Consider the following 23,202-nt stretch of genomic DNA (forward strand, 5'->3'; position numbering starts at 1 on the left):
GTGTCTGCGGTGGGTGTCCCCGCGCCGCGCACCCCCTCCCTCCAGCCCCTCCTTCCCGGCTGCCATAGAAACCGGCCTACGAGGTCCGGGCCCGCGTCCCGGCGCCCGACCGGCCCCCCGGCCCCCTCCCCCGGGCCAGCCCTCGGCTCCCGATTGGTCCTCCGGGAAACGCGGCGGGGCGCCTCTGTCCCCGCCGCCTCTGTCCCCGCCGCAGAGCCCGGGCCGGGGCCCGCGGGCGGGGTTTGCCGGGGCCGCTGTCGGTCAGGGCGGCCGCCCCTGACGGCTCCGGGAGCCTCCCGCGCGGCCGTGGCGCCCGCCACCCACGCACCCATCAAGCAGGCGCGCGCTCCAGCGCCAACCGCCCGCAGCTCCTGGCCCCGCGCCGCCGAGCCCGTCAGCCCGGCTCGCCACGAAGGTAAGCGAGGGCCGCGGGGCTCGCAGCCGGCACCCCCGCCCCGCCCGCCTCTCCTCCGCCAGGTTGCCGACCCGGGGCTGGGGTGGGGGCTGCGAGCGGCGCCCGTGCCCCCCCGCGAGCCGAGGGGGGAACGTAGACACGACTGCCGGCGGCGCGGGGGGCGAGCTGGGGTCAGGAGAAGGGTGGGCGCTCCGGGGGGACGGCCCCTCTCGGGCAGTCGGCGCGCGCGAGCAGAGGGCGTTGGAGCGGGAGGCGCGGGTGCGCTGGCGCGTGCGGGCGGGTGCCTGCGCCGCGGGGGGCGCCCCGGGTGTGGGCGCGCGCGTGTCCCCCAGTCCCGGCGCCGTGCGGGCCCCGCGTCGGTGTGCGCGCCCGCACCTGAGCCCGGGAGAACGGCTTCGCGCCACGCCCGGCGCACACCTGGCGCGGGAGCCCGAGCCCTAGGGCGCGAGCCCAGGTGTGCACAGTTCGTGCCGAGTGCTGGGGGCTCGCAGTGAGGGCAGTGACAGCGAAGGGCTGTGGCCCGCCCCGCACCACGACGCTCCCTCAAGAATCGTGCTGCTTTTGAAGACGGCACAAGTAAGGAAGAACCTCGTCGCCTCTTCGCGGATGTCGCTTCAGGAGTATTAGGAGCTCCGGGGTGACCAGGAAAGGATGGCAACGGGGTCTTTAAAATGTCACTTCTGGCCAGCTTTTGTGTGCCTGACACAACGTCTGGGCAGGTGGAGATAAAGGTGCTCTTAGGGCAGCAAAGATTCAGCGGTCCGCACTTTCTTCTTCCCTTCCCTCCTTCCCTCTTCCTTCCCCTCCTTGCCTCTCCTCCCCCTACCCCACCGCACCCTCCCCCCGTTTGCGTTCTCCAGAGTTAGGTAGACAAGAGGGCTCTCTGTTAGACCCACCCTCCCCCACCCCATTCCTCATCCCGTTTCAAAATGGGAGCAAATGAGCCACATTCTGAGCTCTTACCCGTGCAATTCAGACAAGTTTGGAAATTAAACAAATCGCGTTTGCACTTGAGACCGCGGGAATCCAAAAGGGAAACAAAAACAGACCGAAAAATCTATTCCAAGTTAAGTCAAGATTTCAAGGGGGAATCTAAAAAGAATATTTGTTTATGGCAATATGGGGTGTGTGTGTGTGTGTGTGTGTGTGTGCGCGCGCGTGTTAATGTTTGAAAAATATGTATCACTCAAGCTTGCATCATCAGTATTCAATGTGATTCACAGAAGCACTTAAAAAGATGGTTTCTGTTAGTGTTGCAAAAGCACTTCTAATTTTGGTTACCATGGTAACCGAAGAAGTCGCCCCGCACCGTTGAGACGCTGCCTGGCTGGAACCAGGAACTGTTCTTAAGATCTCCTCACGTCCCCCCCCATGTCACCATGGTAATAATAATTGAGCTTATAAGATACTTGTTTCTTTTCATTAAAGTACTAAAAGCCTGGGCATGTTGTTCTTAAGTTTTATCTTTTCAGAGTTTGCAATTTGAGAGACACATCTTCCCTCTCGGACAACTAAGTGCAAACACTGCCCTCCAGCCGATCAGCCCTGCTGGGCCAGCTCTCTTCCCACAGCTCGCAGGGCTGAGGGGAGAAGGATGAAGGAAGAGAGTGTTTGATGTTAAAGGAATCCTGGCCTGGCACCAGATTTCCTTCCTCATTTAGCATTTAAATCTGGAGTCCTAATTAGCTCTCTAATTAGGAGATGGGGGAATGTGGGTGGGGGTCCCAGAAGGAGGTGAATGGAGGAAAAGCTAAGTCCTGTTCTCCATGGACTCCTGTTCTGTGTGCTGTTGAATTTGCCTCTTGGGTTTATTTTTGGCTTGACCACTGTTCAGTGGTAAGCCTGGAAAACCCTTCAGAGAGGCCTCCTTCTGTGTTAGGAAAAAATGTGGATTGGATATTTAGTTTAGTGGATTGATATTTGTGTGCTTTTTTCTAGTAACTAAACTGCATTTAAAATAAAGGCCAGTTTGTATGAAATCTAAATTTCCTGGTAATACCTACAATAGGCCATAGAGACCTCTATGCTCTTGGTTTAAGCCTTAGGTTTTCAGTTGAGATGGATTCATCTGGGGGCAGTAGTGGCATCATTCAGATAGTTTCATTAGCAAATGCTGGTGTCTTTTAAGAACTATAATTCTTTATACATCCACAATTCCTGAGCAATGTATCCTATAAAATCAATTTTGTACATTGATGGAACATGACTGGAAAATTTGAAAGCCTCTAGATTTAGAATTTTAAAAGAAAAAAATATTTCTTCCTAGTAGGTTAATGTTTTCAGTCAAATATATAGTTTCATTTTGAGAAATTTAAAAATGTGAATAATGTGAAATTCAACTTCATTTTTTGAATCTTATTACAGTATTTCACTAAGGACTAAAAAGCCTTAATTCATTGGCTGATTTCTTTCACTTGTTGAGAGGACCAGTTGTTTATAAAATTAGTCTCATTCTATTGTTATCATTTCCTATTGTCATTCTAGAAAAAGTTTTCTAGAATTGAAGTTATATGTTTCAAGAGAAGAAAATATTCAAATTACTTATGAAGGTAATAGTCTACAATTTGATTAAGCAGATTGCAGCTTCTAAAATTATTTTCTCCCAAGAACTTCAAAGATGGATAACTCAGCCAGTATTATACAGGATACTCAGGGATATTAACCAGTTTTACAGATGAGCAAGTTGCATTCAAAAGACTCAAGTCATTTTAGCTAACCACATGGAAAATTGAGAGACAGAAATACAAGAGAGTCAGAGAAGACAGAGAAAAATTAGGATGGGAAGAGAGGGTAGGAATGGTAAGAAGAATTCAAGAGTAGAGAGAAAAATAAAACTGTAGGGGAAAGGGAGTGCTCAGTGAGCAGAAAACACACAGATTAAGGGAAAGGGAGTCAAAGAGAAAAAGTCAGATGCAAAGAGATTTGAGAAACAGACAGACACAGGAAACCGAGAGAGAGAGAGAGCAGGAAACTAAAAAGAATTCTTCATCTTCCAAGGAGAACAGAGAGCTTGATGCTTTTCCAGAAAACTCAGGTATCCCAGTTAGCAAACTCCTCTGACCTACATCAGAGAACCCAAGGCAGGCCTGAGCGGCAAATCTGGCCTCCCACTGGCCCATTGCCTCCTGTCGCAGGCAGGCCAGGAGATGAAGCAGTTTTCCCATCTCCATCCTGTCACCATACTGTCTTCCCAGTCCTTAAGTCACCAAGAAAACCTACATCTCCATTTGTTGGGGCCATTTAGTTGGGTTAGTTTGTAGACACACTTGATTATGTAATTGTAATTTTTTAGTGTAAATTACAAGTTTTGACTTTCAAAAATTGCATTAATATTTATCAAATAATGCATTCATCTAATTTTATGAATTAGAGCATTTTAAAAGATTCTAACCAAATCATCATTCCCCCTCTTTGGATACTGGGGTCATTTGTTTGGCTGCTCTGGCTCTTGGCTGTTTAATCACTTACCTCCCTATTTCTAAATAATTTGCATATGTAGCTGGTCTTGATTGATCAGTTTTAGACAGAATCTACATGCTTTATCTTATTATAGGGGTGGGTATAGCTCTCTCACTCCACCCTTTCCAACTTCCCTTTCTATGTTATTTTTGCAACGTAGTTGGTGAAAAGAAATCAACCAGGCATCACCTTTTATTTGAAAATGGCAGGCATGGGAAAGCCCTTAGGAGCATCTGGCTCAGGACAGCAGGGCTAAGTATTTTGTAGGACTTTAGCCAGATCAGCCAAAGTTGAGCTAGTGTCAGAAATAGTTGATCAAGGAGGAGGGAGGAATTGCTCTCACGGATTAGCATCCATTGTTTGAGTAGTTTTGATTTAATACAAGGGAATGGGTAGGTAAGTCAGGGGGTAAGTCTAGTGGGAGGGTAAAAAGCCAGAGCTCCCGGGGACAAGGCCTTTTTTGAATGACTTGGTTGCTGCTCTTTGGAATCATGCCTGCTGTCAGGCCATTTTGCATTCCATTTCTGTTTTCTTACCACTTTCTGTCTTTTAAAAATGATCAGTGCTCTCATTCATACAGGGTCATTCCCTTAGCCCTACTAAGAGTTTTTATATTCTGTGCATTTGCTTTATGGGACATGCGGGTTTTAAAGTGTAAATTAAAACACAAAGACAACAAATTTGCCGTAGACTAATCAATGATGCAATGGCCAAGTCTAAAATGATGAGGCATCTTTCGTGCCAGTTATTGGTAACGCGCAAGGTAATTATTTCTCTAGAATGTAGTCTTGTTCACCCCCTTGTTTTGCAGGTGAGGTAACAAATCCAGAGATACTAAGTGTAGGGTCATTTCTCCCGACTCCATGCTGCGCAGGGAGCTTAACGTGGAGCCTGAACTCACACCAGGAGATCAAGACCTGAGCTGAGATGGAGTCAGACACTTACCCAACCAAGCCACCCAGGAGTCCCTCTCTTGATTCCCTTTTAAACACTCATTCTTTCACCGTCTCTCTCCTTGACTACCTTGTCTTATATTCCTTTTCTTTTTAAAAACCTTTTTTCTTTATTATAAAGAAAGATCAGATGCACCTGGGTGGCTCAGTTGGTTGAGCATCTGCCTTCGGCTTGGGTTGAGGTCCTGAGGTCCTGGGGTCCTGGGATCAAGCCCTGCCTGCATAGAGCCCTGCTCAGCAGGAAGACCACTTCCCCCTCTCCCTCTGCTGCTCCCCCTAATTGTGCACGCTCTCTCTGTCAAATAAGTAAAGTCTTTAAAAAAAGGGAAGATTATACTTCTTTATTATGAACTATGTATTATAAAACAGTACATATTTTAGAGATAGCAAGAAATAGTGCTTAAGTCTTATTTACATTTTTTTTAAAAATGTTTTAAAAAAATTGTGTTTATTTATTTATTTATTTATTTGAGAGAGAGAGAGAGAGAGAGAGACACACACACACACACACACACACACGCAGGAGAGCCTGCCTGAGCTGGGGGAGGGGTGTGTTGGGGGGCAGGGAAGGAGCAGAGGGAGAGGGACAAGGAAGACTCCCTTTTAAGCCCCCAGAGGGAGAGGGACAAGGAAGACTCCCTTTTAAGCCCCCGAGTCTCACAGGGGGCTGGATCTCATGAGCCTGAGGTCACGACCTGAGCCAAAACCAAGAGTCAGACACTTTAAATGACTGAGCCACCCAGGGACCCTAAGTCTTATTTACTTTTTTAAAAATGTTTTATAGTTAACATACAGTGTTATATTAATTTCAGGTGTACAATATAGTGATTCAACACTTTATACAACACCCGGTGCTCATTACAGTAAGTGCACTCCTTAATCCCCATCACCTGTTTCACCCATCACCCCACCCACCTCCCTTCTGGTAACCAACCATTTGTTCTCTATAGTTAAGAGTCTGTTTCTTGGTTTGCCTCTCTCTCTCTCTCTTCTTTCCCTTTGCTTGTTTGTTTTGTTTCTTAAATTCCACATATGAATGAAATCATATGATATTTGTCTTTCTCTGACTTCTTTCACTTAGCATTATCCTGTCTAGCTCCATCCACGTTGTTGCAAATGGCAATATTTCAGTCTTTTTTATGGATGAGGAATATTCCATTGTGTATGATATACTATTTCTTCTCTATCCGTTCATCTACTGATGGACACTTGGGCTGCTTCTAGAATTTGGCTATTGTAAATAATGCTGCCATAAACATAGAGGTGCATGTATCCCTCTGAATTAGTGTTTTTTTGTTTGTGTTTGGGGGGTTAATATCCAATAGTGTGATTCCTGGATCATAGGGTAGCTCTATTTTTAACTCTCTGAGGAACCTCTATACTGTTTTCCAGAGTGGCTGCACCAGTTTGCATTCCCACCAATAGTGCATTTTTCTCCACATCCTCTCTAACACTTGTTGTTTCTTGTGTTGTTGATTTTAGCCATTCTGACAGGTATGAGGTGATACCTCTTTGTAGTTTTGACTTGCATTTCCCTGATGATGAGTGATGATGAGCATCTTTTCATGTGTCTGTTGGCCATCTGGATATCTTCTTTGGAGAAATGTCTGTTCATGTCTCCTGCCCATTTATAAATTGGATTATTCATTACTTGGATGTTGAGTTGTATAAGTTCTTTATATATTTTGGATACTAACCCTTTCTTGGGCGCCTCATTTGTAAATATCTTTTTCTATTCAGTAGGTTACCTTTTAGTTTTGTTGTTTGTTTCCTTTGCTCTGCAGAACCTTTTTATTCTGATGTAGTCCCAATAGTTTATTTTTGCAGGTGGTTAAATCTTCATTCTGGAAATAGCTTGCTGCATTTGAATTCTGGCTTTGTGACTCACTTACTATGTATGTAACCTTGGGCACGTAATTTGATCTCTGTGTCTCACTTTTCTTTGGCATAATAATAGCATCTACTTTCTAGGATTATTGTAAGAATTAAATGAGTTGGTTCAGGTAAAGCTCTTAGAATGGTGTCTGGCACACAGTAAATGTCATTGTTGCTAGTATTATTATAAAAAATACAAAAATAAATGTTAAAATGAAAGAAATAATCATCTATAATTCTATTTCTAATCCTATCTTTAATCCCAGAGAGATTACCATGGTTAACATTTCAGAGTTTTTTGTTTTTGTTTTTTTTGGTTTTTATGGAAGTTAAAAACAAAGCCAAAAAAAAAAAAAGATATTGTACATACAATTTTACTTGTTGCTCATTCCAGTTTATGTTTTGAGCTTTTGGATGTTGGATAGTCAATATTCCTCTGTATGGCATATTTATTTTCTGTATTGATCCTGAGACAGAGACTTACAAATTATGTTCTCAGTAAATACTAATTGTCTGGGAAGCCAACCTTCTTCTGGACTCTTTAGGGTTGGGACAGATAGATGTAAAGAGAGGTCCTGATATCCTGAATTTGAGAAGCCCCCCTGCAACTAAGATGGATTTTTTTTTTAAAGATTTTATTTTTTTGACAGACAGAGATCACAAGTAGGCAGAGAGGCAGGCAGAGAGAGGGGGAAGCAGGTTCTCCGCTGAGCAGGGAGCCCGATGCAGGGCTCGATCCCAGGACCCTGAGATCATGACCTGAGCCGAAGGCAGAGGCTTAACCCACTGAGCACCCAGGCACCCAGATCTTATCTTTTCCAATGCATAAAAACATTCTGGAAATGTCACCTGAAGTGTGGACCCAGCAGAATGAAGATGTGGGAAGATGACAGAGGACTATGGAGGTGACAGGGCCAAGAACCAGAATAGAAGTAGTGAGGGATGACTCAGTGGGGCTCCTAGATGGGAGGTGTGAGTCTCTGTACTGCACAGCAAAGGCCAAAACAAATGTAGGTCTGATGTTTTGGTCTATCCTTGCAACCTCAGAGATTAGGTGAGGCTGGTAAGCCAGTGAGAAAGCTTCCGTGTGTGGACACCTTCCGAAGGCTGGCCTGCATTGATCTCCTCCTGGGAGAGCTTCCACAATCCATGACGGTCACCTGCCTGCTTTACTCACACAGGACACATGTGGTCGGAAACAACCACTTAGCAACACTTTCAGGGTTTTGGAATTAAGCCTTGAGCAGCCCCAGTGAGGATTCATGCCTCCTAAGCGCGTTCAGTGACGTACTGTGGCGAAGTCGTGGTAAGCTGGTTTGGGTTCCATTAGGTTGCACATGCCAGAGAGTTGCTGTCTCCCAAGCAAGCAGAGACGACATTTAGAAGGAAGTGGGCTGGGTGGCCAGCTTCGGCTAGAGACATTCGTAGGTAATTAGGAGATACAGAGGAGTACTTCTGTCTAGCCTAAACTCAGGCTCCCTTAAGAATCACTCTGTGTAGACTCATCCACATGAAACCACTCTGTGTGGTTTGGTGATCACTATCCACCAAGGACAGTAACAAAGATTTGCCCAAGCTCTACAACAGTTGCATTGGTTAATATCTATAGAAAACAGGACATCGCTCTTTCAGAGGTTACTACATAGAAATGCTAAGTAAGGAGACTCTCTGCTCTGCCATTCTTCCTCCTGCTCTCATATTTATCCCTTCACTGTCTTTAAGTGACCTCTACACCTTGAGACAATGTCCACACAGGAGGAAAGGGAAAGGAGCTGTGTTAGTTACCTGGTGTAAGCCAAGAGTCTCCTTACTTAGCACTGTTATATAATAACCTTTAAAAGTGTCATGCCTTGTTTTATCAGGAAGCACAAGTTATCAGAAATCCCTTACTAAGGTCTCCTTCTCCAGAGCTGTGGCTCCTGGCCAGCGCTAGCTGTGAGAGAGAAAGAGAAAGTAGGTTTTCCAGCTTCTATAGCAGAAGAAGGCAAGGAAGGGAGAAAAGACTTAGTAAAGATGTTGAGTGAGTCAGCCTGTAATGTTTGCCACATTGTCACTTATTGATAGGGTGCCCATATGTCCCCATATGTGAGGGCCAGCCCTGGTTTACACCTTTTGTCCCAGTGTGATTATTAATAGCAACCCCTTCTATTCTCAAAAGCATCCTGGTTTGAATGACAAATTCTATGTTCACTCTACTTATTGAGCACTTGCTATTTACTGTAGGCTCTTGTTAAATAGTGGTTATTAATAAAAATGATAGAATGTAACCGTAAGATAAATAATAAGCCAGGATTACATGTGGTGAGTGCCTGTGTGGTACAGGCAGCCGATGTGTAGGTTTTATGGGAAAGAGAAATGAGTGAATCAGCAAATGACTTGAGGTGAGCTGCTACAGGGGGAGGAAGTACAGGGGGAGATGTGACACCATTGCATGAAAAATAAATGGATTGGGTGCAGTTGGAAAGATGGAAAAGATTCTGTGCCAGGGTTTGCTTTGAAAAGACTAACACCGGGGGCTCTTGGGTGGCTCAGTAGGTTGAGGACCCAGCTCTTGATTTCGGCTCAGGTTGTTGTCTCAGGCCCATGAGATTGAACCCCGTGTTGGGCTCCATGCTCAGTGTGGAGTCTGCTTGTCCCTCTCCCTCTGCTCCTCCCCCCACTTATGCTCACTGGCTCTCTTTGTAAAATAAATAACATCATAAAGAGAAAAAAGGCTAACAACAAATAGGTTTTAATGCTGCCTTTGTTGGAGTGATGAACACTTTGTAATATGGGATATAATACTGAGATATTGATTTGTTCTAAAGTATTTCGAAGACTTATGACGCAAAATAAAAAGCCATTTATATATTAAGTCAAATATACTTTTCTTCCATCACAAAATTTATCAGAGAAATTTTGCATATGTGAAGAAACATTAGTTTCTTGATTATTATCTTGTGGAGCATGTAGTTGAGTATGACCTTGAGCTGTTTAGTAACAAAGTCCTTAATCAAGAGACTGTATTTGTAGCTACCAAATTTTCTTTTGAGTTGATTTGAAATGAAAATATTTACTTAGCTGTTTATTTATTTATTTTTTTCCTTAGCTTGGTTCTAAAATCCCAACAATTTGTTTTACATAGTCGTTCATTCTGTTGGGCTGCTTGGTGGGCTGACATAGTGGAAATAAACGAACGGAAGAAATTTGGTTCTTGTCTTTTCCCTGGCCACTAACTAGCAAGTCTCCTTCCTCTCTGGATCTGTTTTTCGAATACAAAATGAGAGATGAAATAATCCTGTGGCTCCTCTACTTTGCGTCCCTAAGAGTCTGTGAGTATGTTTGGGTATCAAGGGAAACCACGAAACAGCCACTCTGCTTGCAGCTTCAGGACCCCTTGATTTAAGGAGGTGGTAAGAAGTAAGACTGCAGAAGTGCCTGAATGCCCATCTACGCAAGCTGCATTCACTTCTGGCAGAAGGAAGGCATTTCCTAAGCATCATGGAAGGTCAGTGGCACTTAGTGGTTTGGAGGGAAGAAAGACAAGGAAAGAAAAGACTTGTTTTGTTCCAAGTCCTGAGCTATCTTACAGCATTCAGTGACCTAACATGGTCCAAAGAGCAGTGAGGTTTAGCTCACCTGTATCTGGGTTTGGGTCCTGAGAGGTTCTAATGGCGCATCATGAGTCTAATCATTCTGACACGGTCCACTGGTGGCAGCCCAACAGCAGCCCTCCCACTCCCATTCCGCTGCTCCAGGTATCCCCTGCTTTTCAGAGTCCACAGGACACCAACCGGCTTTTACAAAAGGTCTACATTGGTATCTGTTTTCGCCAACCAAGCGAATGCCCAAGAGGATTTTGGCTTTTATGAAAAGAGGCAGAAAGTGGACATGCATTCAACATTGGCTTTGCAGTGAGCCATTCTAGAGGCCGTGCCCCCTGAGCAGTGGCAGAGGCCCCTCCTGGCTCCTACCCTGGGCACTACACTCAGCATCTTACCTTCCCCATTCCTAAAAGGTGGTTTCTTCTTATGAAATCTTCCTTGGGTAGATTTTGATTTTCACAGCTTTTCACTTGTCAAATTTAGAATCCACTGCCGAGCACTTCCTACTTTAGCTAACTGATGGAAATGTTGGAAAGGATTCCTCCCTGTGCCACTCCCCGGACAACTCACTGCCTTGTCCAAGACTGCTCAAAGCACGGGGCTTCTGTGGCTATTCCCAGCCTCTCATAGGTAGCAGTTGCGCTCATCTCTCTTTTAGAAGGCACAGAGATGTTTGCTGTACAAGTGTACGTTGTGAAATTGCAACAGGTCTGCTTGTATGTGGGTGGCATGGAAACACAAGACTAAGTATACCACTTGAAGCATTTCCACACACGGAAACAAAGATCGGTTGAGATTCCAGCTGAAATCCATTAAATTTATAGATTCTCTTGGGAGAGAGTCTATGTCTTTATGATAGTGAGTATTCCCTTAGTAAACATGATATGTTTTTCCATTTATTAGATCTTCTTTTATGTTTTCCAATAAGCTTTCACAACTTTCATAAATTTATGTCTCAACTCCTTTGTTGGATTTATGCTTAGGTATTTCATGAATGTTTTTGCTACTCAAGTCAATGAAATATTTATTATTTCCTTATTATTACCAGATTATTATTGGTGAATGCAAATGTTATTGAATTGCACTAATCTTGTTTCCAGCACATTGTTAAACCTACTTAGTTCTAACGGTTTGTGAGTAGAGGCTCTGGCATTTTCTATGCTTAAAATCTGTGTCTGCAGGGGTGCCTGAGTGGCTCAGTCAGTTAAGTGTCTGCCTTTGGCTCAGGTCACAATCTCAGGGTCTTGGGATTAAGTCCTTTATTGGGGTCCCTGCTCAGTGGGGAGTCTGCTTCTGCCTCTGTCTCTGTTCCCTGCTCATGATCTCTCTCTCTCTCACACACACACACTTTCTCTCTCAAATAAAAAAAAAAAAGGAATATTCCTTTCTGATTCTCCTGCCTGCTTTGGCTACTGTCATGCCCAAGCTTGGACATCGTGGTGGCTGCCAGTGCCTTAGAGCACTATGTTCAACGGCAGAATCCACCAAACGCAGCAGCGAGTGGAATCAGGCAGGCTTGGCAGGCACGCCAGCCTTGCAACTTTGAGTTTGGACAAATTCCTTAACCCCTCTAAAATTTTAATTATTCCATCAGTGCAATGGCAATTTTAATATCTGTCTTATAGAGTTTGTTATAATGATTAAATCAATAAGAGAGCACAGTGTCTGGTGTACTTCAAGTGCTTAATGAAAGTAGCTTTTAGTATTTTTTTCACTGCTCGAATGAATACAATGCTAACAATAATATCCTAACACCAACTAAAAATATGGCTTCTTTCAAATGTCCTACAAAAGGTGTTATTAGTTTGTAGATTTTAAGTTTATGTTATAGTGACTTTCATGTATTCATTCTGTCTTAATTCCTTTTAACAAATATTTATTTGTTTATAAGATTTTATTTACTTATTTATTTGAGAGAGAGAGAGAGAGAGATCACAAGTAGGCAGAGAGAGAGGGGGAAGCAGGCTCCCTGCTGAGCAGAGAGCCCGATGTGGGGCTCCATCCCAAGACCCTGAGATCATGACCTAAGCTGAAGGCAGAGGCTTAACCCACTGAGCTACCCACGCGCCCCTTAACGAGTATTTGTTTGGTGCCTCCCATATCCTAGGACTAGAGGCTGGGGAGTATTGAAGGTATGTGAGAAATAAGTAGCAGAGATCAATCTAGAGAGACCAAACACAATTAGAATATGAACTGATAGAACATATGATGTGAAATATCAAGATGGCATATAAGATAAGATAGGAGAATATCAAGATATGAGTTCAGGGGGTGCCTGGGTGGCTCAGTGGGTTAAAGCCTCTGCCTTCAGCTCAGGTCATGATCCCAGAGTCCTGGGATCGAGCCCCGCATCAGGCTCTCTGCTTAGCAGGGAGCCTGCTTCCCCTCTCTCTCTGCCTGCCTCTCTGCCTACTTGTGATCTCTATCAAATAAATAAATAAAATCTTAAAAAAAAAAAGATATGAGTTCAGGGGGACTACTGAGGAAGAAGCAACTAACTGTCTAGCTAAGTAGAAGAAAATAGAAGGTGATATTTCGGTAGGGTCTTAAAGGCTGAAAAAGGTAAGGAGCAAATGTGTTCCAGGCCAAACAAGCTGTGTATATAAAACTACCCAGGCATGAAAAGATACGTTATGACAGGAAAGGTAAAACTTTAGGAATAAATTGCATAATTAATTCAGAATTAAGTCAGAACTTCCCTTCAGGGCTGGATATGTAGCTCTGAGTCTTTGAGCTTGGGGAAGGGGACTAGGGATGCCTTGGAACCCCCAGTAAGCACTGACTGTCTAGTGTCCTAGAGGGAGGATTTAATTCACTGTTAATTAGTGTTGGTTTTGGCTCCCCTAGAGAAGTGTAAACATAAAGAAGGAAAGGAGTCAGGAGAAAGGCAAAGGCAAGTGCCTGGATGTGTATATTTGCAGAACTGTTTCAGAGGAATTGAGAAGTGCAGCGAAGGTCTTGAAAAGAGCGTGGAGATTATTCTGCATGCTTTAAAATAAAGCAAATTCTGCTGGAGGCTGCTAACATATCACAGCCTAAAAATAAAAACAAAGGGATATGGAGCCTTTTTCAGTCTTACTGTGAACATTTTAACCTCAGTAACCTTCCAAAGGGAAGTCATAATTGAGTTGTTTTTATTGTCTGTGGGCTGGAACAGATGTTGGCGTGTAAACATTCTGATGCTTCCAATTCAAACAGCCTTCTTAGGAATGTCTACCCACATTGGAGGTGTGCTTCACTGGGAGCCTCAGAGTGTTGTAGAAAAGCAACAGGGCATCGCACCAAACCCCACGACGTTTCAAAAATTTTCCAGCTAGAGGTGTTCTGGTTAGGGACGCTTGTAACAAACAAACCAATCCTTGTTTCAGGAGAGAACACTTGGGTTTTGGGGTTTTGTTTTTAGAATTTGCCTTTATTTTTTCTTTATCATAGAACAGTTGTTAGTAATGGTGGTGGTGTTTTTCCACCAGAGGAGGATATGAAAGAAATATCTATTCCTGTATCTCCTGGGATCCATACTACCTTTTAAAATATCTGTACAGGGGCGCCTGGGTGGCTCAGTGGGTTAAAGCCTCTGCCTTCAGCTCAGGTCATGGTCCCAGGGTCCTGGGATCGAGCCCCGCATCGGGCTCTCTGCTCTCCGGGGAGCCTGCTTCCTCCTCTCTCTCTGTCTGCCTCTCTGCCTACTTGTAATCTCTGTGTGTCAACTAAATAAATAAAATCTTTTTAAAAAAATAAAATAAAATATCTGTACAACTCAGATCAATTTAGGCAGCATTTACGAACTCTTCCTGGATACTTGGGTGTCCAGAATAATGAAGTTAATAAGACTGAGAGGACCTGCCCCATAGAAACCCGCATTCCAGTGGGGAGGATAAATGTGTACACAAGTAACACACACAGTAGGCGGAATTTGAAGATGTTCAAGGAAAACACAGAGATCATGCGGGAAATACCAGAGGAGGAGCTGAACTCTGCTTGAAGTACCAGGAAGAGAAGAGAAGAGAAGAGAATTACAGCTAAATTTGAACAAGTAGAATCTTAACCATTAGATGATTGAAATAAGAAAAACAATGAAATGAATCTTTGTAAAATAAGAATTTAAAGTAACTGTTATGCTTAAAAACAGAATAAATCTGTTTTAATTTGTTTATTCATTCGTCTATGCCATAAACAAGTACTGACTACCTACGATGTGCCAGGCATCATTTAGAGAGAGAGGTGAATAGGACATCCTTCGTTCCTGCCCTCAGTACCCTCACTGTCGACAGATGTGCACACGAGAGACAGATGTCCACAGAGAGGTGCATGAACTACTCTAGGGTTCCTTGGACTTAAAGGAGGCAAGGAAGACTTCACAGTGGGATAGAGTTTGGGAGGGCCAATGGGGGAATGGGTTGAAGAAAACAGTCCTTGTAGGAGAAGTGCCAAGTACAAAGGCATACAGGCACGAAGCAGCATGGGATGCTCATGAGACCTGAAGTAGGGCGCTATGGGTCAGATACAGGGCTCCGTGGAGGGGAGGAAAAGTGCTCCTTGACCTTCTTAGAGTCCTTGGCTGGGTCTGAAAATTAAACTGACAAAGATTAACAGGAGAAAAACATATACATGTATTCAATAGGTTTCGCGACATGGGAGCCTTGATAAGCAGTCTTGTAACAAACAAACCAGCCCTTGTTTCAGGAGAGAACACTTGAGTTTTGGGGTTTTGTTTTTAAAATTTGCCTTTATTTTTATAAGCAGTCAGACTTGAATACTTTATGCTATTTGATGAGGAGTGGATCGTCACAGAGTAATATGATAAACTAAGGATTGCCCTCGTCCCCCCCTTATCTCAAGTTTGTTCTCCACGGTTTCAGTTATCTGAGGTCACATGGGGCCCAGAAGTCAAGGATTCTTCTTCTGACTTACTGTCAGAAGGTCATTAGCAGCCCAACACCCCACCACCATGCCTGCGTCCTTCTCCTCGCCACATCTCACATCAGCATTTTATCATCTCACAGCGTCATGAGAAGGGTGAGTGCGATCCAATAAGACGTTTTGATAGACCACATTCACATAACTTTTATTACAGTTTATTATTATAATTGTTCTATTTTATTGTGAGTTATTGCTAGTAATCTCTTACTGTGCTTAATTTATAAATTAAACTTTGCTATACTTATGCATGTATAGAAAAAAACATAGTACATACAGGCTTCAGCACGATCTGCGGTTTCAGACATCCACTGGGGGTCTTGGGACATATCCCCCAAGGATAAGGGGGACTACCATAGAAGGTAAATTTGGTAAATTGGGGGAAGCTTAGCAAGGCCCATTTGTTAGGATTCTAATTGGTGTCCCTTGTCTTCAGAAATAAGGATGCCCCTTTCCTCCATGTATAGGGAGGGGACCTCTCTCCTGAGGGTTTTATAACATGTTTCAGGGAAGAAGGGCAAGGGGAGAAGGAAGTCAGACTGACTCTCCTGCTTAAAATATTCAATTTATCAAGGTGTCACTGGGCGGCACACCCCAAACCCTATCAGGGAACATGGGGGAAGGCAAGTGGGAGCAGGCGAGGATGAGAAATGAGGGGAGGCATGAAATCAAGAGCCAGAAGTTGGAGAACTTTCTAGACCACGCAACGGAGACCGAGTTCTATCCAATATTCAATGTAACGAAGTTAGTTTAAGTGGAGCAGTAACACCTACATTTTAGAAAGATCTTGCAGCTGGTTTCCTGGAGGACAGAGTTGAGCTGGGAAAGATAGGAAGCGAGGCGGCCGCTTAGCCAAGTAGGTCCAGCATGGGATTAAGCCCGCTAGAGGCTCCTGCCCCCGTTGGTCCAAGAGGCAATTTAGAATTTAAGCAAAGATAACCATAAGATAGCTAATAAAACACAGATTCTGATTTTTCCTAGATGTCTTGAAAAACATATATCAAATATCAAAATCTTTTAAGCCTTTTATTGCCTCCTCCCTGTTGGTGCTTAAAGCATGTGCATGTCTACCTATTGTGGGACCCGGCCCCGCTTGGTGGAGGCAGCAGCAGGGTGACGGGTGAAAGGAGCGGGAGATATTGAAGTGGGAGGATTTGCAGGACGAGGTGAAAGCACGAGAGAAACTTGGGATGGCACTTAGGTTTCGGACGTGGCTGACAGGAGACTGGCCACGTCCTGCCTTTGGATTGCTAGACGCTTCATTCCCATCATTCCCGACGTCTGGCAGAGGCCTCCTCTAAGGCAGGCACGCCTCCCACATCTCTTCTGCTTGCAGAGCCCCTCCATGTATTGCACTTATAATGCCCTCCTCTGGAGGCCCCAAGCAAACCCCTCATGGACTTTAGAATCCTCAGGACCAGATTCAGCCTCTGCCATAAGCACCATTTCAGTGCAGGTCTGTCATGAGGCTCCTGATACAGCTTGGCTCAGGACAGAAGGGCTCAGCAGGGACTCCCAGTCCCCTCACCCATCTCTTGTGGTCCCCTGGCTAGTGCTCCTCCGTGCTAAGGTCACCTGGTCCCCTTACTCACTGAGACTGCAGCTCGGTGACAAAAAAGAGAAGATACAGCATCTTTATCCCAGTGTCAAGCATAATTAGCCCACTCCCACCCAGCCCCCAAGTCTGTCTGGAACAAAGCCCCAGGCAACAGCCAAATGTATCTCTGAGATTGTTTCTGATATTCTGAAGTGTCAAGGTCTGCAAAGACAATTTTCCTTATGACCCTGGGCCTTGTGCTCACTACGCCATTTTCTTCAGGATTCCCAAAGCCCCAGCCCCCAAAGAAACAAAACAATATTTACAGACACAGTCTCAAATGGAGGTTTAGCTCCTTCTCCGTGTTCTTCCAGGCCCAGGGCAAGAGTCAGGCCCTAGTAGTGCCGTTGGTTTTCATGACCAGTGATTGAGCGTCTACTTCTGCTTGGCAGGACATTGTGCAGTCAGTTGGTAACTATGTCAACATTTCAGCTGCTTGATTTAATGTGGTGCCAGGTTTCGTTTCTAAGTCATCTTATTTCTGGATTCAAAGCTTCAGAAAATTTCAGCTTTGGGGCCCTGGACTAGACCATCTCAGTCAGGGGGACTAGTGTACCATACGGGGACGAGTCACTCTTGCATATGTGGTCATCAGAAACCGGCCCCAGGCCCAGGAATTGGTAGAGATAAATGTGTATTTCTAGCCATTAAGCCAAGAAAATCTGTTGTAATCATAGTCAAAATAGCCCCAACAACAAAGGCACATACAGGAGGAGAGAAAAACATGATAGAGCTCTCTGCATTGCCCCCCTCACCCCAGTTTCATTTCCTTCCTCCCTGTCAACAGTTAGGAACTCATGCGTCCAGAACTTCTCCTGCACTTTGCAGCTGTCTTTCCTTACACAAGCATAGATCCCTGCTTAAGTGAATAGGGCCTATTTTCAGGAAGCTTTCAGAAATGTGCACATTTCATGGACCCTGAGGCTGTTCCCCTACAATCCCTTATCCTTACAAAGACAAGTAATTCATAAAATACAAGCTAAAGTAGTACAGGGTGGGGAGAGGGGAATGCAGCCTGAGAATCACAGTGGAAACCTTGATGCGTCCTTCTGAAACTTAAAAAAAAAAATATTTTATTTATTTATTTGACAGAGATCACAAATAGGCAGAGAGGCAGGCAGAGAGAGAGGAGGAAGCAGGCTCCCCACAGAGCAGGGAGCCTGATGCGGGGCTCGATCCCAGGACCCTGGGATCATGACCTGAGCCGAAGGCAGAGGCTTTAACCCACTGAGCCACCCAGGTGCCCCCACCCTTCTGAATCTTTTCATGTTTAATCCTTGACCTTTTTGCAGTTTTATGCACTGAAACATTATCTAGTCTCCAGAGCTCAAGCTTTGTTTCCGAGCTGCCCGGTGAGATGGGTGGTCCTCGTTATCTACTTTGACTGGCCTCCTTGGGGAAATGGTTTCAGCCAGAAATGCCAGGTCAATTAGCCAGAGCTGTGGAACAGTATGTAATTCTCAGAACTGGCTCTGAAAGCCTCCAGGTTCCCTGCTGGGCAACACTTAAACTGCCTCCTCAGCACTGTGTAATCACGTCTTCCGTCAGGCCCAGGATGGTGCCCGCTCTGGGGAACAAAGTGTGTCTAATTACATGCGCCTTTCTCTTCCTCAGTCGCGAAGGTCCTGTGAGGGGACACCTGTGCCAGGCAGTTCTTGGAGCAATAAAGGCACAGCCAGACATGGGAAGGCCCTGCCTCTCCTTTTAGAGAGCCGTTTCTTTTGCTTTTCCCAGCCAGGTAGGTCTGCGTGAGCTTTGATGTCACCATTCACGCTCTTCAATGGATTTACGTCATTATTTACCAGGCTTCCTACGGATGAAAGGCCGGTTAGGTTTTGATGATTTTTCTTTTCACATGAAGTCCAGAGTGACTACCTGATTTATGAATTTCCTGTACCCCCACCCCTGCCTTGAGGTTTTTCTGTTTCCCATCCAGATGAATATTTTTTTTTAATAAACATATATTTTTATCCCCAGGGGCACAGGTCTGTGAATCGCCAGGTTTACACACTTCACAGCACTCACCATAGCACATTCCCTCCCCCATGTCCATGACCCACCCCCGCTCTCCCAACCCCCCTCCCCCCAGCAACCCTCAGTTTGTTTTGTGAGATTAAGAGTCACTTATGGTTTATCTCCCTCCCGATCCCATCTTGCTTCATTTACTCTTCTCCTACTCCCTTAACCCCCATGTTGCATCTCCTCTCCCTCATATCAGGGAGATCATATGATAGTTGTCTTTCTCCGATTGACTTATTTCGCTAAGCATGATACCCTCTAGTTCCATCCACGTCGTCGCAAATGAATATTTTTTTTTATTTTAAGAAATCAACTTAGGGGCTCCTGGGTGGCTCAGTGGGTTAAGCCTCTGCCTTCAGCTCAGGTCATGGTCTCAGGGTCCTGGAATCGAGCCCCACATCGGACTCTCTGCTCAGCGGGGAGCCTGCTTCCTCCTCTCTCTCTGTCTGCCTCTCTGCCTACTTGTGATCTCTCTCTGTTAAATAAATAAATAAAATCTTAAAAAAAAAAAAAGAAATCAACTTAATCTTTGATCCTGGAATACTTACAGGTATAAACCTATAAAGACATGTAAATGCCCTTCGTAATCATTTTCTTTCCTGAGAGCATTTAAAAATGTAGAGAGGCTGTATTTTATGTGAACTAAACTGCTCTTTTCTGAAGACCTTAGGAATGGTTTTCTGTGAGGTAAGGTGAGGAGGTGTCCTTTATGGAAACCAGACAGGGCATTTGTCCCTGTGTCTGCTGCGGCTGGTGCTAAGCCAAACTCCTACGAATTTTGTGTTGTTCTTCATGACAACAGAGGAGAAGTTGCAGCAGCTTAGATCAGATGTAGTGGCCACGGAGATGAAAGGACTGCTTTTTCCCTCTGGAATGCAAGATTGGAGTTTAAATGTGAGCCATGTCTTGAGATCAATGCATTTGATACCTTTTAGAATTGCAGTAAAGAAATGTATCTGAGATTGGGTAGAAAGATAAGGAAACATTTGCTTACGAACGAAGGCTTTTTGGAGGAGGTGAGCAAGGACAAAGTATTCTGGGGAACCATGGACAAGTCATGTAATCTCTCTGGGCCTTTGTCCCCTCATCCCTAAAAAAGAGGAGGTGGGAGAAGAGGAGCACTAATGTATCTTCCATTTCTGACCTTCCAGGATTGTGTAATTCCTTGTTGTAGCCATTTTGGACAGCCTGGGCAAAGACCATGAGGGAAGGAAGGGGAGAAAGCGGTAGGAATGTAAGCAGGAGTAGAAGTGCAGACAGAGAAGGTTTTTTAATGCAAAAGCATGGTCAAGGTTATTACAGAAAAGATTTGGAAGCAGCTGGCTGGGTAGTTTGCACGAAGTGGTTGTTTTCTAGTGTAACATTTTTATTTTAAATGTATTTAAAAGTAGACATTTAAAATATACAATTTAATGGCTTTTCATATATTCACAGAGCTGTGGATACCTCGCTGCAATCTTAGAATATTTTCATTGCCCTTAAAAGAAACCCTGCTCAGCTTAGCAGCACTCCCAACCCCTCCCCAAACCTCAGCCAGCCACTAATCAATCTACTTTCTGTTTTTATAGATTTGCGTATTCTGAACGGTAAATCAGATCATACAATATATGGTCCTTTGTGACAGGTTTCTTTCACTTAGCCTATGTCTTCAAGGTTTGTCCTCGTGTGGTATGTATCAGTACTTCATTTCTTTTTATAGATGAATGATATTGTATTGTCCATGTACACCACACTTTATTTCTCCCCCATCAGCTGATGGATACTTAGGTTGTTTCTACTTTTTAGCTATCATGAATCATGTTGCTGTGAACACTTGTATAAAAGTTTTTACATAGACATAGGTTTTCATTCTTGTAGGTATAGATCTAGGAGTGAAATTGCTGAGTTATATGATAACTATATTCAGCCTTTTTCTATCTATCTATCTATCTATCATTTTTTAATTTATGGTACCAAAAGGAGATTTTATTAAGGCATGAGGACAGGACCCGTAGGCAGAAAGAGCTGCTGCTATTCAGCTGTTTTAAAGACTGACCGATTTTTTTTCAAAGTGCTGAACCATTTTACTTTCCCATCAGCAGTGTACCAGGGTTCCCGTTACTCTCTGTCTTTTTAATTCTAGTCATCCTAGTGGGTGCGAAGTGGTGTCTTGTGGTTTTGTGCTCCCTGATGCCTAATGATGGTGAGCATCTTTTTGTGTGTTTATTGGCCATTTATATATCTTCCTTGGATAAATGTCTATTCAGAACCTTTGCCCATTTTCAATTGGACTATTTATCTTTTTATCATTGAGCTTTATTTACAGATTCTAGATATAAGTCCTTACCAGATACATGATTTGCAAAATTTTTTCCCATTCTGTATGTTGTCTTTTCACTTTCTTGATGGTGTCCTTTGAAGCATAAAAGTTTGTGATTAATGATGCCAGATTGTCTGTTTTTGTTGTTGCTTATACTTTTGGTATCACAGCTAATGAATCCTTGCTTAACCCAACGTTGTGAAGATTTATTATGGCCATGTTTTCTTCTAAGAGCTTTATAGTTTTAGCTCTTACAATTGGGTTTTTGATGCATTTTGAGTCAATTTTTATTTATGGTGTGAAGTAGGAGGCTAACTTCATTCTTCTGCATGTAGATAGACTTTTAATTATTTTTAATTATATATTTCTAGTTATTTTCTGTGTGGTTGCTCTAGGACTTAAAATATATTTTTTAACTTATCAGAACCAGTTTAAATTTATACTAACATAATTGCCGTGTGAAAGAAATTTTACTCCTTTATAGGTCCATTCCCAACTCCCCTTTGTTTTGCTATTATTGTTATATATATTACATCTATATGTGTTAAAAATACAACATATGGTTATAATTATTATTTTGTATAATTTTTATGTCCTTTAAAGAAACAGAGAAGGAAGGATAGCAAGTATAGACAGACTTGGGTATTATTAGGAGAACTTTAGATACAGATTGATCTCTGTTTTGCTCATTGTCATATCCCCTACACCGGAATAGTGCTTATCACATAGTAGGTGCTCACCTAATATATAAATCAATAAATAATGCTCTCCATACAGAGAGAGAGCATCCCAAAAAGATGGGGAAGTAAATAATGAAGAGATTAAGAGAATAAGATTGCATGATTTTGCTGGTAGTGTGGGAGAGCTAATAATCAAACAGTAAAAAAGTAAGAAGACAATGTCTTTCTTATTCAGTGTCATGTATTTGATCCCTAGCCCAGTGTTGACATTTGGTAGATACTCAGGAAAAGTTGAATGAATAAATGAAGCATCCCATGGATAGTGCAGATCTTGGGGGATGAGGCAAGAGAATTTTAGTCTTAGACGTTCCTGTGCTCTCCAAATGGACACATTCTCTGCCTCTTCTCAATGACCATGGCTCTGCACTGGTGATTCTCCTGGGGTTCTCACCTTGTGTCCCACATCCCCACTAGACTGTCCGTTCCCTTTGTGTGTTCTCATCAGGGTGTCCAGTCACTGAAGGAAGAGAAGTACAAGCCCATTGGTTAGGACTTAGCAAAGGGAAAACAGGATCAATTTATCATTAACCAAGTTGGAAGGGTGGAGCATGGCTCATGAGAAGAGGAAGAAGAAAACTATTGGTAACAGACTGAGACAACTGAGAGAAAGCCCGTGATAGTCTAGACTTATTTAATTCTTCCATTCCCCCACAACACCTATAGAAAACCTGCTTTCTACTAGTCTAGAGATATGTATAACAAAGTGTTGGACTTTCCTTGTACCAAATACTAAATCGGAGGCATAAAGAAATTTGCTTCATTGTAGTAAGAACATTCTGGAAATAATTATATAGTCCTTTACAGTGGCTAAGATGTCCAAGATTGGCACGTCCCTGCCTGGGCTTGAATCCCAGCTGGGTGGAGTCACCTGATGACCTCCCTGTGCTTTCCTATATAATTGAGGTATTAGTACTTGCCTTCCAGACTGCTGGATTAAATTGTTAGTACACATAAAGCACCTAGGACCATGTCTACCACATAACATATAATATATAAGAGCTAACTACTATTATTGACATAACAATTATTATTAAAGACCACAATAGGTAATTGAGGTCATCTAGTAAATGTCAATACAATTTTAGAGTTCCCATTGCCCATAGTACCTAGCTACCTAGAAATCTTCTTAGTAGCAGCCATTTATGTACATAAGATTTACTTAAAGGCTGGAGCTGTTAAAAAGGAACAACCCTCTTCTTATCTATGTTTGTTTCATTTTGTTAAATGATTACTATAGCAAAGAGCAGTTTTCTACCTTTGAAAGCCAGCTCCATTCCAGAAGTTGCCAGAAGAGAAGGGAGCCTTCTGAATGGATAATTCAGAGGGCTGGAAAGAAGTTGCTTC

At 43.6% G+C, this 23,202-nt stretch overlaps 1 protein-coding gene across 1 annotated transcript in view; it reads left to right on the plus strand.

Annotated features, from left to right (window-relative positions):
• Positions 1-399: 399 nt before the first annotated feature.
• NIM1K (NIM1 serine/threonine protein kinase) overlaps positions 400-23,202 on the plus strand; it is a 58,447-nt gene continuing 35,644 nt past the window's right edge. The window contains exon 1 of the mRNA XM_032851417.1: positions 400-415. The gene's annotated coding sequence lies outside the window, so the exon portion shown is untranslated. The remainder of the gene's footprint in view (positions 416-23,202) is intronic.

Source organism: Lontra canadensis, unplaced genomic scaffold, assembly GCF_010015895.1.
Source record: "Lontra canadensis isolate GAN:19392208 unplaced genomic scaffold, GSC_riverotter_1.0 scaffold5, whole genome shotgun sequence".
NCBI lineage: Eukaryota > Metazoa > Chordata > Mammalia > Carnivora > Mustelidae > Lontra > Lontra canadensis.